We start from the raw sequence: 18,484 nt of genomic DNA on the forward strand, positions 1-18,484 counted from the left end.
AGCCTCTAATCTACTTTTCTCCTCATTATTATCATATTTCTTACTTAAGATAAGCAAAAATGTTACCTGCAGTACCTCATGTTACCTGCAGTACCTAATCTTCAGCCTATTACCTATAGACTGTTACTACTTTTTTCTGTCTATAAGCTATAGCTTTCTGCACTGATCTTCATTACTGTTTAATATAGCTCTGCTTCTGGCCAATCTCTGCCTATTACCACTATGGCAAGCATTCTGCTAGCATGCTGTTTTATTCCTCTGACTAAACTCTTAAGTACCACTTCAACATTTTATAACCATAATGTAGCTGTTATTGACATCTCTAAACACCTCAATTACCATACAACAAGTACTAGATGTAAAAGCTACTTACAATAATTGGAATCAGCTGCTCTCTTTATCTGGAATGGTGAACTGCTACTACAATGCAGATGTCATGCAATGTCACATACTAGTGCATTCATTACTCTTACTAGAAGTGACTCTCCTGATCCATAGAATAAAATTTTGGAAAATATGGTGCTACAATATTGCTGAAAATTGTTTAATCTCAAAACCTCTGTGGACATCCTTATCACCCCATGTCCTGCTACACTAAAGATAAACTTATATGTTTTTCTGGCCTCACTAGACATCTTAAGGATGGTACAAAATGGAAAACTGGAAAATAATCATTTTAAATTCTCATGGCATATGTAAGAAAGGAAAGCACTTAGCTATCCTAGTACACTTTTGTAGTCTTGGTATATTTTGTATCATAAGACCCCATATAAAGCTGCACATAACACTGAAATTAGCATCATAGATTACCGCACTAACAGACAGGACAGTAAGTGGAGTTGTATTGGTGGTAAAAGTCTGTTTGAAAAGATCTTTGTATCAGAAGCATTATCCTGACATGGCTGACCAAGCCATTATGTAGTAAACAGCCTTCTGGGCTCACAAAGTAACTGAAAATTGTGCCACCTACATCACTCCTGAAAAAAGCCAAGCAAATGGGAGAAAGCATAAAATCAATGGTCTGTACCCAAAAATATTAGAACAGAAGTATTGTGCTTTGAAAATGTTCACATTGGTTAGATTCTGTGACTTGACTCAGCTGATCACAGTTACTACTAGGGTTATAAAATAAACTGGAAGGGAAAGCTTAGTAAGCTAAATACTTACTACAAATCCTAACAGTATCCATGAGTATAGAATTCTTTTATTTATTATTAGAGATCACTGCACTTAGTTAAAAGACAGTCCTACATGCCAGCATCTGACCATAACTTTGTACATAATAGCAACTTAAAACGTTTACCTTACCAGGCTGAACCAAAGATCTCTCTTCATAATGATGATTTATAATATACCCACCATATTAAATATGATTAACACTATTGCTGTCCTTAAAACCTTATTATGAAACACATATCTTACTTGTGGATAACTGACAACCTAAAGCAATCAATTATAACCACATAAGGCGTGGTTTTAATATTAGGAAGACAGAACCCCTGCCATATGTTTCCACTGCCATCAGCTAAGAGGTAAATATTCTGTCCAAAATGTTCAAACCTTTTCCATGTTGTTTAGAATTTATTAATTTGTGTTTTCCAACAGGTAAGCAAATACTCCATCTTCTTATCTTACTGACATTAATACTAAGATATCAGAACTATTTTAAAATAACATTGAAAGGATTATAACACTTAATAATCCTCCCATGTAAAACCTTTTCTCTGTATATACTAAATCTGAAAATAATTTTAAGATCACAGAGAATATTGCTATTTTTTAAATAAAACAGCCATAGCTCTCGACCATCCATCTCCAAAACGAGGAACACAAGCCCTCATAATGTGGAACAAATGGACAAAATGTGGAACACATTCTAATGGCTTACAAACAACTTCAACTAGGAAGGTCATAGGGTGGTTAAAATATTCTGATTTTACTTATAAAGAATATCTTTTAATGAATCAATACAATTCATTTCTATTTACCATAGATTTCACTTAACAAAGTCCTAACTTTGAATGTGTGACAGACACTTTCAATGTGGAACTTCGAGGAACATGAACTTTTTAAGACCCCAAATGAGGTACTTTCCTGAAAACAGCCAACAGAGCTAAATCTATAGTCTCTCCAAATAAAATATTTATTCTGCCTGAACTGATTAAACTTACTTATAAAATTGGCAGAGCAATCATATTTCTAGCTACCTGTGATTGAGTCTGTCCCATTCATAAGAAAAAGCTAGTGCAGGGAAAATGGATCTCATATTCTGTCAGTGATTCTGGTTCCCTCGCAGATTTCAAAATCCAGCAAACACAGTAACCCCCCCCCCCCCAAAAAAAAAAAAAAGTAAAAATTAAAAAAAGAAAAAAAAATTCCATCATCAGAAAGGCATATCCCCAGCTCAAATATAGTACTAATTCTGCATAAAAATACTACTACTACTACTAATAATAATAATATCAAAAAGAACAAAACTGGAATTAGGACTGTGGTACAATGAAAGTTTATAGTAATAAAAGCATTAAAAATCAAATGTAAGCATATTACTTTAATGAAAACAGTAAATGACACCCAAAACATTAAAAAAATTCCTGAAAGAATTGTAAGCATAAATTCCACAAACAGAAAATGAAGCAGTGTAGGAAAAGACAGGAAGGGAATAACAAAACAAACAAAAAAAATAGTCACCATAGCAACAGAAGGCAGCACACTCTAGCCTAGGAGTCAAGTTACATGTACACACACACACACACACACACACACACACACACACACACACACGCACACGCACACGCACACGCACACGCACACACACACACACACACACACACACGCACACACAAATGCAGTAGAAAGTCTATTCCAGGTATTGTTTGACCTAAAAGGTAAATCTGAAGATACAGTATACACTGCATGATTGAAATACATATTATACTAAAATAGAATACAATACAATTGTCATAGAAATACAATTAAATAAAGGCAACGAGTTTATGTTCAGCTAGAGCAACATAAAAAAAAATGATAGGGGTGGTGGAGCATTGCAGTTTACATATTTTTTTCAATTCTTGGAAGTTGACATGAGTACCCTTGTAAATATGTTTAGGATGTAGCAAGTGTATCATTAGCTAAATTAACTGTAAAAAGTTAGGGAGGGGCATTACTGCTCACATATATGTGTTTATCAGTTCTTGGACTTGCTACCAAAAATGATTTCATTGTGAATATTTTGAACTTGTGCTACCTGGAACATAATATACATGTTTATGTAGCACTGCATTTGCCTCACAGCAAGAGGTTCTCCTGTTCGATTCTTGGCTGGAGTGCCTTCTGTGTGAAGACTGCATGTTCTCCCCGTGGTCGAGTGGCCTCCAAAAAACATGTGCGACTGGGTGTGCCTTTGCTGAATGTTGGGCGTTGGGCTGGATACTCGGCACCATAAAAATCTACTGCCAATCATTAGCGGACAGGAGTTCCGCTGTGGCGACACCTAACCGGGAAAAACAAAAAAGACAAACAACATGTAGCATTGCATTACTGATATGTTAGTTTCCTCATATCAGCCCACTCTCTTGCCAGAACTCAGTTGAGACATTGCATAGTGTTATCACCTGTTTATAAACCGGTTAGTGCAATAACATACACCAGGTGGACAAAAGAGTTCTTTAAATGACTACCATTGAAATTTAAAACCAGTATTTCAGACAATTTGAAAAGTTACAGATTGGGCATTGATACTATTTTACATTAAAATATACTGCACAATATATATTTACTACATAAAATCTACTAAATATAAAATTTGAATTGAATAAAAATAAAAAATATCCCTTTTATAAGTGTAACATGTTACTTGGGGGAATGCATAGCACAGATACTGGGATTGTAAGGCACTAACCCTCAGCCTTGTGCCTCACACCATCCCTGGGCATATGGTAATATCTCTTCTATGCACACCCCATCATGCCTTATTCCATACTTCCTACTGTGTGGCCATTACCATCAAAACCCTTATTAATTAAACTCCAAAAACATAAAATGAAAAATTGTAGGAAGACACATGAAGGAAATGGTTGACTTCTTTGAAAAAGTTACTGAAGCAATAGATGAAGGTAAAACAGTTTACACCATATACCAAAAACATTGAAAAGGCATTGACACCATCCCAAACTCAGGTAACTTAGGGAATCTCTCCTAGCTAAATATCAGTCCCTATGTAACCCATTGGATAGCATATTAGCTCACAAACAGAATGCAGTTAGTTAGGTTGGGTGGCTATACCTCCTCCAAAAGACCTGCCACTAACCGTGTACCCCGGGGTTCAGTCTTTGGTCCATTCCTCTTTAGGGAATTACTTTTTTGAGGTTACAGTTAATGTTAAGGGTTTGTGGCTAACAAGTTTACAGATGACTGAAAACTTGGTGTTATCATAAACTCCTCAGATGACATCAAGATCCTCCAATATGGCCTGTCTCAAAAAATAATGTCAAAACCTTGAACTAAAACTAAGTGCCAAGAAGTGTATAATTCTATCCTTGGGCAAGTATGATTCCCTTTATATTATCATATTGACAACAACCCCCTGCAAATTGATCCTGTAGTTAGGAATCTGGTAACCTATATCAACAATGAACTGTCCTTTGATCACCACATATCCATTGTTGTAAGGAAGTTCTTTTCTAATGTACAGGTTATATCAAAAGATATGACATCCAGATCCAGGAATATAATTGCTCCACTCTATTCAGCACTCATTAGTCTGATCATTGAGTGTAATGCCCCTTTTGGTACGTATCTGTCCAAACACTTGTCGTGACTGGAATGTCCGAAAAGCTTTCTCACTAAAAAAATCAAGAACTTAAATTATAAAAAATATGAAGACCATCCTGAAGCCTTTTTTCTCTTCTCAGTATCATAAAGGCTAATGAGAAGTGACATCTGCCTTTCATATAGAGCTTCAACAAATCCAGTTCTGTCATACCTGTTGCACATTTGCGAGTCCAGTGATATCATAAACACCTGATCAAGGGATCTCAATCTATTTTGCAAAATAAATAGAATATGCTGGAAGGATAGGATTGTATCACAGAGAGTATTGCTTCCAGAGAACTGTCAAAGTATTTCTCTTACTCTATTCTAATACAGTTTGGATGAATGCATAATTAATCATGAATTCAACCCTGGTTTAACACCCCTGTCCTTCATGGAGAGGGGAAACTTTCAAGGGCCCCCGAAATCTCCCTGCTTGGCCTATCTCTGCGTTATTTGTATGGATCATAGGATCATAGGAAGTTACTAGGCTAATGGCCCTAGGGCCCTTACAAGCCTAGCCATGTTTTACTCTTATTTCCAGGATCAACTCCTCATGCCCTTGTCCAAGAGGGACACAGGTAGACCCACCAGGGTGAATTTATGGTCACCCATCTAATCATCCATACTGCATTTGAAGAGGGCCCATGAGGTGCTCTGTTTGTCATGAAATGGGAGTCTGTTCTAAATGTGTGCTAACCTTTTGGAGACAAATCTGTCCCTCCAGCTGGTTCTGTTAATGTCACATACCAGGTTAAGGTATTTACAGCAAGTAACCCATGTACCATTTGACTTACAGATATGCAGCATTTCCAATAAAGCAGGGTCAGAGATTGCCTTGTATGGAAAGCAGAGATCACCTCTGAGTAGTCTGTATGAAACAGAATAAAGTGATAGTGATTTTAGAAGATCCACATAGGACAAATGATGAAGACCTTGAATTTTCCTTGTGAGGAACCTTTGTGGTCTCTGCAAATGCTGCAGGTACTTGGAATGGTACATACCAAAAGTGGTGTTTTACTCAATTATTGGAGACTGTGGAGACATGGTGGACAAAGGTAAGGTTGCTGTCAACCTGTGTGCCCAGGTCTCTCACCACTGAGTTTGTACGTAAGGTATTGCTATTGATTTGGTAGTTAGCAGGAACATCGCTCTTACCGAAAGGAATGATCATACATATTTTTACATTGAGTTTGGCACCAATCATTTGTTTGTGTAAGACCCTCTTGTAGGATGTAGACATCATTTGTTGATTCTATGACCAACCTCAGTTTGCAGTCATCAGCAAACTTTGTCAGCCACAGACCTTTAGCTTTTGGTTGTACTTTTGAGAAATAGATTCCAAACAGTAAAGGTCCCAGGACTGATCCCTGTGGAACACCACTGGTTCAAGACTGCTGTTGGAGGTGGATTCCCCTATTTTGACTATATGGGTTCTATCAGTGAGACAGTTAGTGACCCATCAAACAATGTAAGGATTCATACCTAGCTGGTTTAGTTTGTCAATGATGCCTGAATGGGGGATAATGTCAAATGCCTTGGCTAAGTCTAGGTAGGCTGTATGCACAGATTTCCCCTCATCCAAGGCCTTGGTGACTGTCTCAAAGAAGTCCACCAGGTTTAACAGGCATTATTTCCCTTTGACAAATCCAAACTGAGTAGGGTAAAGTGTTTGGAGATTATCTATATCTTTGTTGATAAGGTCCATGATGATTCACTCCATGGCCTTGCAGATAAGGCTAGTCAGGTTAATAGGACCTTTGTGCAAGGGAATAACAGTAGCTATTTTCCATTCAGCTGGGATAAAGCTGGTGCTTAGACTATGATTGAAAATAGTACACAATGGTGTTGCTAATTCTTGTTGGAGCCCATGTAGGATGCAGCCTGGGATGTTATCAGATCCCATAGATGCTGTGTCTTTGACCATAGAGAGGGCATTTATGACTTGCTCTTTAGAGATACAAGGTAGAGGACAGGTGGTTGGGATGTCATGGGGTACATGTGGTGGGGACAGGGGAGTGAAGTTTTCATAGAACATGTTGGCCAACAGGTTAGCTATGTTAACAGGTTCATTATATGTGGTATCATTAACTACCAGATTGGCACAAATCTGGGCCTTTCCTTTTAGGTTACTGTGACACCCCTGCACTGGCCTAGTAATCAAGGAGCCTCAATCCTCACCACTAGCACCAGTGAGGGATGTACACATTGGGAGGATGGCAAGTACACACACAGTAACGTACAATTTCCCTTAAGAGCACACAGAGATCACAGTCAGTCTGGGGCTGGTTTCTCCCTCTTTCTCCTGATCCCAATAAGAATCCCCACTGGCACAGCTATAGGGTTAAGATCTCAGCTGAGTGGCCAAGCTAAGACCTCCAGCACCCTCTCTGTCCAACCAGTGCTTTGTGTCCCTGTCCAAGTAGCTCACACACACACACACACACACACACACACACACACACACACACACACACACACACACACACACACACACACACACACTTTGAGATTTGATTGATATACAAACACACACACGCACACTCCTGGGGAAGGCTGGCACAGGGTTACTAGCTATGCCCCTTCTGAACAGACTATATGGTAGTTATTACTGCCACCAGCCAGCTCTTTATCAGCTACTCTACGGCCCTTACCAAAGAGTGCCCAAACTTACTGTGTGATGTTACTATTATTCAAATGGTAAGTGTGACCAAGGCCAAGGCTACTTATGAGTGGCTTGTACAGTGTCACCAAATACATAGGCAAGTACTCTAAGAGGTTAAATATCTCTAAAAAAACAGCCACAATCTAAAGGCTGATTTTATATATATATATATATATATATATATATATATATATATATATATATATATATATATATAATAAAAGAAAAAGACAATACTCAAACAACACAGTAACTACAGAGTTCAGAATCACAGGAAATATTTTAAAACAGCATTGCAGGACAGTCTCAAATATATACAGAAAACATCTAAATTAATTTTTAATATATTCCTATCTATATCTAAGAGAGATTACTGTATGCTGGTTACTTACTATTAGCAAGGCAGAAGTGCTGAATATGGATGTTTCCAGGTCCAAAGACAAATACAAAATGCACAGTCTCTGAGAGAGTTTCCAAATTAAATATCAAAACATTACTGCTGGGTTAGCCTAGATGACATCAGTCTTTCTCATCTGCCTTCAGTTCCCAGGCTAACAGAAACTTAACAAAATTTTAGTATCTCTGTGTGAGAAGTACATATCTCTCAGAAATTTGACTAGAACTAGAAGTCGTAAAACAGTTAAACATAGTAATTATTTCTGTTTCAAGATAATAGAAAAACCTCTAGCTGCAGCCATCCTGTCTCCTTGCATTAACTAACCTTTATAGCATAATCGTAAACAATTTCAACTTATTTTCTTGAAGTTTTGCAAGTTAACTCTGTATGTTCCCACTTTTACTGTTAAAATATACATTTGCACAGGTATATAGTTTATATGCATTTCTGTTCTTTTCCAGTAGGGTGCACTGTGGTTGCATTCTTGAAGCTCAGTACATAACATACAGTTCAACACACACTTCTGCACCAGTAGTTTGATTTCCACATAACATATAGTTCTTTTACATTTGTAAAACAAGCATATGAATCATATTAATATTCACAAATGACATGATTATTTACAAAATTACAGATAGCTGGACTGGCAGTATTTCCCTGGTGTCACAGTTACGGATATAACTAAAGGATGCCTTACAGTTGTCCTTAGTTGAGGAAGCTAATTTGGATTCATAGTTTGCGTTGAAGGACTTCACAGTAAGTCTTATTTGCTTGTTTAAGCTGAGGAGGGAGTGTTTCCAGTTTAGGCCTCGCTCCCTCTTACTCTTGGACAGCTCTTATTGTAAAGCCTGTTAATGGCAGTTGTCCACCAGACAGTTTTGCTCTTCCTTGAGGAGCTTGTTTTGGTCCTATCAGGTACAGCCAAGTCAATGCAGTTATATAGGTGTTTGTATAATGCACTGGTATAGAACTCAGCATAGTTACAAGTTCAATCTGAGGGGGAGGTGCAGTTAAGCTATTTATACCATCCCATAAGAGGTTATAAATTGCTTTGGAGAAGTTTTTTAGTTTAGTTGCTACTAAGGGGGGGGGGGGACACACAGGTGTGATAGTTACTTTGAATGAGACTGATTTGTGGTGAGATCTCATTAAGGAAGACCTCACAGTGGGGGTGCTACAGTGCTCCCCCATATTGATAATCACCAGATCCAGGATGTTGGCACCCCTTATGGAGGTGTCAACTAGCTGGCCCAGGACATTGGAGTTAACAAAGTCAAGGAACCTTTGGGCAAGTGAGTTAGAGGACGAATAATTTACCCAGTCAATGGATGGGTAGTTAAAGTCTCCCTAAAACATGGTGTTCGGATGTATCTTGATGGACTCACATATATCCAAATAGGCAGAATGGGTTTCCTGATTCTAAGAGGGGTTCCTGTAGCTAGCAATGACTTGAATAGGTGTCTTAACAACAGTCAATTGCACCTGAAGTATCGCCAGGGAATTATACTGTTTAACAAGTCTGGAGGTGTATTTTTCTTTAATGAATATTAATACACCACCTCCTTTAGTTTTCACACCTTCAGTTTGTGGTCTGAACGTGTGGAAGGAGGTGTAACCCAGTATGGCTGGGGTGCTCTCCATAGCCTTGAACCAGGTCTCCATAACTGCACAAATGTCTGTGTCTTCCAAAGTGAGGACTGCTTCCAGTGAGTGCAGTTTCATGTTAAGACTCCTAGCGTTTAACAGCATAACCTTGAGGTTGTTTTTAGATGGAGTTTTTACATCAGGAATTTTGTCCTTGAGACACTGCCTAAATAAAGGCAAAATGGGGGTGGAAATAGCCTTAGCCAGTAGCTGAAATCCCAGGGGGTGACAGATGAAGACCATCTCTGGCAAAGCATTGAGGTTTGTTGATCATGTCATCCCATGCTGACAGATACTGGATCCCCTTAGAATGACACCAAAAACTAAGCCAATTATTGAAGTCAGTCATTTTCTGTTTGTATTGAGGCATCATCCTAGGTAAAGGCAAAATGCTGCTTAAGGCTAGGGACATACCTGCCTGAGACACATAGCCTGATAGCTCACTCATGTCTCTCTTCATATAGTCCAGAGAGATGTGTCTTAAGTCATTTACTCCAACATCGACTATGATAGAGTCATAACAGTACCTGTTGCTGAGAGACTTCAGTATGTGTGATATGGTGTATCCTGGCATCTGACAGACAGCTGACTGTGACCTTTTCCTTATCCAGCCTAGTGAGAAAAACATCTGTGTGTCTCATGGTGGAATCACCTATGACTAATATGTTTGATTTTGTGTTTTGCCTTAAGGGCTTGACAGATGAGACACTGGTACATGAGATATTATGTGTATTGTGTTCTGCAGAGGGAGTATTATGTGTAGCATGCTTGTGTTTGTGTTTGGGAGGTCTCTAGTGTTTAGGTATGTTTCTAGTGAGGACCTTCACATATGTAGACATGTGTGATGTGGTTTTGCATGGGGTAGGAGGTGAGGTGTGCATGCTGATAACTCACTCATTGTCATATGTACTGAATGATGTGTGAGAAAGCATGAATTCAAGGTTCTTAATATATTTGCATCTCTCACATGGTGAATTTGTGTAGACTAGGAGTAGAGGGTTGTTGGTGAAATGCAGAAGTACTAGAAATTGCTATGCTGCCTCAGGATGTCCATGTTGATCAAGCTGGCTGGAGAAACTGTGGGAAATTGTACATCCATAGTGTCAGGAAAATTTATATGATCAGGAAAAGAGGTTGTACTTAGGAGTGGATAGTGGGTGAGAAGTGTGTTGGTACCTCTGAGGCTTGGCTTAGTGTTCCGCCTGACAGTAGAGCAGGGCCATGAAAAACCTCTGGAGGACCACAAGCAAAGTGCTAAGGGAAATTTAACAAGCAAGACATTTATGCCTATAACAACCAATGGTAAACACCATTATGTGGCAGTGCACAATTGTGTTCTGCACTCAAACAAGAGTAAACATGAGGCTTAAATAAAACAAGAAATAACCCCTTTAACTATAACTAGCCAATAAGGATGCTCTCTCTCTCTCTCACTCTCTGAGCTCTAGTCCAATCACCCTTGATTAGATGGGACCCAGATAGCACTCTCTTCCTACAAGGGTACAGAATGGCATTCACCAACAAAGATGGCTTGAAATTGATGCTTAGAAGTTACAAAACAGACCCAGAAACAGCAAACTTGGAACTGGGATATGCTACAGCTGAACTAGCACAGTATGCAGTAAAATGTGGCAAAATCAGTTCACACAACAGTAGAATGGAAATACAAATTAAAAGTGCAATATAAGAGGAAAACATGCACTTATAGTTAGTTGGAAGCAATGGATACCTCAAGTTTTTCAGTATCTCAGTGAAGAGCTAGTATTAGTGCTCACGTGATACAAAACTGTCTAGATTCTAGCAAGTCTGAATCTGGCCTGTGCTATAAAATGCAGAAGTACTAAAAAATCAAAGTGAATAAAATCACAATCACAACAGCAAAAATAGTTTATATAAAGCAGCAATTCACCAGCAATTTCCAGCTTAGAAGGGTGTAGGCCACAGTCTCCTGCTACAAGAGTATAGACCGCAAACCTTCCTAATGTACAACAACTAGTTTTGGAGCCCAAGTGCTTAAGCCAGAACTAAGAGACATCAGAATAACAGACAAAATAGGCCTTCAGTCAGTAATTTCCAGCTTAGAAGGTTGTAAGCTATCTTTTCCTGCCACAAGCATTTAGACCACAAATCATCCTAATGTAAAGTAACTGGTTTGGAACCCAAGTGCTTAAACCAGAATAAAGACACTTAGAATAACAGGCACAATAAGCCTTCACCAGCAATTCCCATCTTATAAAGGTGTAGGCCACACTCTTCTGCCTCAAGAGTCTAGACCACAACCCTCCCTATGTAAAATAACTGGATTGGAGCTCAAGTGCTTAATAAGAACTAAGACACTTTCTGCATAACAGACACAATGAACATTCAACCAGCAAGTCCAAGCTTAGAAGGGTGTAAGCTATCCTCTCTTGCCATAAGCGTTTAGACCACAAATCTTCCTAATGTAAAATAACTGGTTTGGAACCCAAGAGCTTAAACCAGAACAAAAAACTTAGTAAAATGGGCACAATAAGTCTTCAGCCAGCAATTCCCAGCTCAGGAGGGCAGAGACTACCCTCTCCTCCCACAAGAGTGTAGACCACAAACCTTCTTAATGTAAAATAACTGGCCTGAAGCCCAAGTCCTTAAAGCAAAACTGAGACACTTAGAATAACAATCACAATTTAATCAGGCTACTAACAAGCAGTGATAATTGCAGCAGAATAAATGCAATTGAACACTTTAAGGACAAGCACAAAAGCAAAATAAAGTAATAATGTTAGAAGAGAAACAAATACAATAAGAGCAGCTAAGTGAAGTATATATTTTTTGGAAATTATAAGGGAAATTTTTTTGGAAAATGTAATGAAAAAATGTAATGAAAATATAAGGACTGAAAACTACCATGGGAATATAAGGCTAGATTTCCTAAGACCCTTACAGATCAATAGCCTAGTAAGTACCTATGAACCTATGAATCTATAAGTTATACAATTATGTATTATTCTTAACATTTTTTTTTCCAATAATAATTTTTATTATTTTCTTATATGCCATACAAAATTAAAACAAAACAAAAAAAATTAAAAAGAAACTACCAACTAAAGTAATTAACAAAAACACAAAACATATATACAATATTTACATAAATGCTTCCAAGTAACACATTGAATTATACACCAAAAATATACAAATGGTTAAGATCAATTCAAGTAATAAACAGTTAGTGTTACAAAGTTTTTTAAAGGTGTAAAAATAATTCTTGTTAAATTCAAATATGAGATGTTACGCTAATATAATATTAAATACTTGTTCCCATATTTTTGGATTGTTAATATTTTTATTATGTTAGTTCAAAAGTAATGTGTGAGCTAGTATATGCCTTATTGCTAGTACTCTAAAATTATTCCATGATGTTTTGGATGGGTCTAACCAATTAGTAGCTGTGTATAGCTTCATTAATAAAAATATATTGATTAATACAATACTATGAGATTTAGGAAGTTCTTTTGGGGGAATATGCAAAATCATAAATTTCCATGAAAATGTTGTACTTTGGTAACCCATCTTTTGAAGTTGTATCTTTAGTGAGTTTCAAAGTCTGTATATGCATTTGCAACTCCAGAACATATGAAGAAGATCAGCAGATTGATCCTTGCAGTATGGACAAACTGGAGAATTTTTGGAATTAAATTTATGCAGGCTAAGGCGTGTATAATACACATTATTCCATATCATCAACTGGGTATACATCAGTTTTTGAAGAGAAATAGATTTTGTAGTCAAATCAATTACTTTTATCATATGACTGTGTTCTATCTCTGGCATTTTCTCTTTCCAATATTTTGACACAAGAATTTTATCTTGGAATTTAAACTCCTTTATTAGATTATTTGCTGCTGTTATAAATTTAATATCTTGTTGGAGAGCTTGCCACAAATTTGAACATTTAATTATATTCTCTTCTCGGGGTTTAAAATTTTTAAAGTAACTTATAGAAAGTTCCCTAATTTGTCTTACAATAATGAGATAATTTTTGGGTAAATTTAATTCTTGTCTTATCTGATTAACCGATAGTTTGAGAAGTGTATAAATATCTATTAAAGTTAGATTGATTATTAATGGGAATTCTTTAAGATCAATTAGTTTTTTATTTAGTCTCAGGTTAGGGTTTCTATGAAAGGGTTGATAAGCCATCATATATTGAGCAAGATCTAATGATTGAAATAAGGTTTGTAAAGACGTTACATATAATTTAATGTGATCCATTATCCCATACAGTTTCAAAGTTTCTTTAGGTAAAAAGGGTATGGCTTTAGGATTAATATTTAAATGTAAAATATATTTATAGTTCAGAACTACCCAGGTAGGTATCCATTTAGTGCTAGTTATGTTATAATTAGCAATTCTAAGAAGCCTGTTTGAGTTTACTATAAGATAGTAAGTTTCAAAATTTGGTAACTCCAATCCACCTCTATGTTTTGGGGTCATTAATTTTTCATATGAAATCCTTGTTTTCTTTGGCTCCCAGATAAATTTAGCTAATTCTTTGTGAATTCGTTTAAAAAATGTTTTTGAAATTACTACCTGAGTAGATCTGAAAATATATAATAATCGTGGTAGTACATTCATTTTGATAATTGATACTTTTGATAATACTGGTAGTCGTAAATTCTTCCATCTCCCCAAATCAGATACTATTTGATCCCAAACTGTTTTAATATTAGTAACATAAAAATCCTTATCATCCGTAGCTAAGCCAATACCCAAGTATTTAATGTTATCTTTACACATTATTTGTCCCACCAGAGGCAACAGTGAAAAGGGTTTGGGAGTTCTCAATGGGAAAATGCTAGTTTTGTTTAGATTAATTTTATAGTTGGAAACTTCTGAAAAGTTCTCTATTGCTTTTAGTATCTTTTTAGTGTCTGAGATTGGAGTTGTACAATAAATATTCAGATAATCTGCAAACACTGCCATTGATATTTTTGTTCCATAAACTAGTAGGGCATTGTGGTATATATTCTGTTTAATGTATAGGAATAAAGGTTCAACATATATATTAAATAATAAAGGAGACAGAGGACAACCCTGACGTGTTCCATTTCTGATTGGTATTCTTTTAGAAGAATTGCTGTTTATATAGAGTGTGGTATATGGATTACTATATAGAATTTTTAACACTTCAACAAACTCAGGAGATGTATTAAAATATGGTAAAATTTCAAACAAAAAGTTTATATCAACCCTATCAAAAGCTTTCTGCGCATCAATCATAAGCGCATACATGTTAAGGTTCTTCTGTTTAGCATAAGCTATTAAGGTATGTTGTGTAAGTGTATTATCACTAGTTTGTCTATTTGCCATAAAGCCAGCCTGTTCACTAGACACGATATGATTCATTACTTCTTTTAATCTATTATGTATAATATGTATAGTTCTTAACATTTGAAATAAAGGCAGCTTTCAGATTTACAAGTAATAATATGAAGTACTTGCCATGAGACTAAGTACTGAAGTGGAATGATTGACCAGGCAGACATGAGTTTGTGAAAGGGATTTTATGTAAAGTACGTTAGTATCAGTGGGTTGTCTACATTGCTACTGATCAGAAACTATCACTGCTTATCCTTTAATCTGCATGTTGAATTCCACTGCTAGCGACTTAAATAAGAAGTTACACTGCTTTACAGGTATTTCTAACTCTTGAAAATATAGATGTATATGTAGCTACTGAAACATGGCTTCAATAAGTGATAGCACCCCCACAGTGCAGGGTTTCAATGCTTATCAATCTTCCAGACGAAACATGGAAAATGGCATGACTTGAGGGATCGTATGCATATTGATAAGAAGCCATTTAATTTCTAGACTTGTAAGCCAGGGCAATGACCTTGACCTGCTTCATATACTTTTCATGTTAACTGGAACTCTGTACCATATTATATGCAATTGCTTCATCCCTTCCATGTCTTCTGTAGCCCGTAAGATATATCTGAACAAGCTGACATCCTTCCTATTGAGCCTAACACTATTCTCTTCAGAGACTGCAGCTATCCCATGTTTAACTAGGACATATATACCACTTTTTCATGGCAGTAGATCATTTTCACTGGCAGTGTCAGGGGGGACAGTGATCATGTGGCACATTTCTTGAGGTTTGACATGTGCATTGTTTGGTATGAGAACAAAATATCTCAGTGACAGCCTCCTTGCTCATTGACACTAGACTTTGCAAGGCTTTAGTTTTTGTGCACATGGACATAGGTGATGCATTGTCACCAGTCTCACATACTACAGTACTATTCATTATAGCACACCAGTTCTTAATTTACACATCAACCGCAGATGCTTCAGACAATATCCATTGTTATTACCAGTGGTAGATGCATGCAATACACAGCTGTGTGTAAGGAATCTGCTCATAATAGTGTGTCATTTGTAAGTGTTGTTATCCATATCAGCAATCCCTACATCAGCCAACGATGCTTTAGTCAAGTGTATTACATGTGGCAAAGTGAGCTTGCACACATCTTGCCGCCCATACAGAATTATTGTTTGGTATGCATACCTATTTGGAATTGACAGTGAACATTTCCCTTCAAGGTGTTGCACTAGATGCATGTTTGATACATCTTTCTTGTTGCACCCAGTAAATACAGAGATCATTGACAACATTTATGGCATGAGTTCTATTCTTGCATAAGTGACTTGTGGCTTATGTGTCATGCAAACCTCTCAGATGGCCAGGATTGCTCCTGAATTCAACTCCAGGTTTAAAACTATCCAGAGCTGGATCCACCAATAGGTGATCAAGGTATTTGCCTAAGGGCCCACTGGCTGAAGGGGGCCTGCTGGTTGGGAGATTCATTTTTTTATTTGAAAAAAAATTACATATTAGATGAGTGTTCTTCTTTTGCTTTTTGCTTTTTGAGTCTGGTCACGCAGATGCAACAGGTGTGTGGAATCTGTTTATGTCTTCCACTTTTGTGTAACTTGTTGTTTATGTCTTCATCTTCCATGCATGCGGAATTTGAATACCAGAAGATGTTTAGACTGCAGACCCACAGACTGGCAAGTAAGAGGTGTGTGTGAGTGTGTGCGTGTGTGTATGTCGGTGTGTCGGTGTGTCAGTGTGAGCAAGTAGAATTTGAATACAAGAAAACATTTGGACTGCGAACCACAAACAGACAAGTAAGAGATTGGTGTGTGCATGTGTTTGTGTGTGTGTGTGTGTGTGTGTGTGTGTGTGTGTGTGTGTGTGTGTAAGAAGTAGGTAAGTAGATGTGTATGTACGTGTGTGTGTGTGTGTGTGTGTGTGTGTGTGTGTGTGTGTGTGTGTGTGTGTGTGTGTGTGTGTGCGTGTGTGTGTGTGTGTGTGTGTGTGTGTGTGTGTGTGTGTGTGTGTGTGTGTGTGTGTGTGTGTGTGTGTGTGGGTGGGTGTGTGAGTTTGTGTAAAAGTTAGGTAGGTAGCATTCCTCTCAACTGTCCATATTTTTGCAGAATATCCATATTTTTGGTCTGTTCCTCATAAAATTTGTGATTTTCTGTAAAATCATTGAAGACTGAATTACAAGATAATGACAGACATTTGAGGTTTCAGACTTCATATCCTTTAGAAAAATGCATACTAACAAAAACCCTGCTATTCTAACAACTTTCTAAGATCATGAGATCAATATTTAAAATCTGTCTCTATTTAATTTAGGGTTTGTCCAGATTTCATTCTCTAAGAGGTATGGGTTTGTGTGTGTAATGTCCTAATTAGGGATAACAGGTGGTTAGCAATTTACAGTCACTCAGACCCTGTACTTCAGGTTACAAGGAAGCAAGTGCCTGAATCTTCTACCCCAATTACCAAGCTGCATTCTTCAAGAAACTGAGTTGCAGCTGCATTTTTCAAGGAACTGAGTTTCAAGTGCATTTTCAAGGAACTGGGAGCTTCAAGGGAAAAGAGGTTTACTACTGCTATCACTATTGTGCTATCAGACTGAAAGGCATTGTTAGTAGCACATCAGGTAGCATACATGTTCTTGATGCAGAAGGCTATGGGTTCTACTCCCACAGCATGCAGATGGATTGCTGATACTGGGTTGTACTTGGAGGTGGTGTGCTGCAGTCCTGAGTATGTCCTCCTTTGGATGAGATGTCTAGTAACTATGAACCTGTTATCAGTTTACCATCCATTACTAACTTCTCAAATGGATTGGAAGCCACACAAATTATGCCAATGGCAATCAAAGACAAAATGTATTTGTAGAACAAATGCTGGACTAATGACGCCAGAGAAAAGTATATAAACATTTAATTAAACAGTTAAAAATAACAAAGATTTCAGGAAAAATCCCTTCTTCCATAGATTCTACATTGAAGAAGGGTTTTTTCCCCAGAACCTTTATGATTCTTAACTATTTGATTAAAAGTTTTTATACTTTTCTCTGGCATTGTTAGTGCAACATTTGTTCTACAAATACCATATTTCCATCTTACCGTTTTTTTGTTAATGTAACATAGGCAATTTATTCTTCAAAGGCAGTATACACTAAATTTGCAGATGAAGCAGTGAAATATAAATGTGTTTGCTAGCAGCAACCTGTTCATTAGTTACAGATCTCTTTAATGTGGAATTATTCAGAATGTTTATTTCTGCAGAGATTGTGCATATTGAAATATTCTGGTAGATTGTAATGACAGAAGTTCGAGTGGATTTTTATGGTTGAAATGTTGTGAATTGGGCAGTTTTGTCATTATTGGTTCATATGTTTTGTTTCATTGCTTACTGGAAAAATGTTCAAAACTATATATTTCAAACACACTCTAAAAAGTGGTACTGTATTATACAAGGAATTAAATTTAATATAATCAGGAAGCTGAATTAAGGAACGCATACATGTATGCATGGTCCTAAAATGTGTGCAAGGGGCCTATGATTTGAAAACAGCTCAAAGGTAAACTTAATCCACCACTAGCCAGATGCAAGTGGATTT

The sequence above is a fragment of the Protopterus annectens genome, chromosome 1.part0 (assembly GCF_019279795.1).
Source record: "Protopterus annectens isolate FY-2018-M chromosome 1.part0, PAN1.0, whole genome shotgun sequence".
NCBI classification, from domain to species: Eukaryota; Metazoa; Chordata; order Ceratodontiformes; family Protopteridae; genus Protopterus; species Protopterus annectens.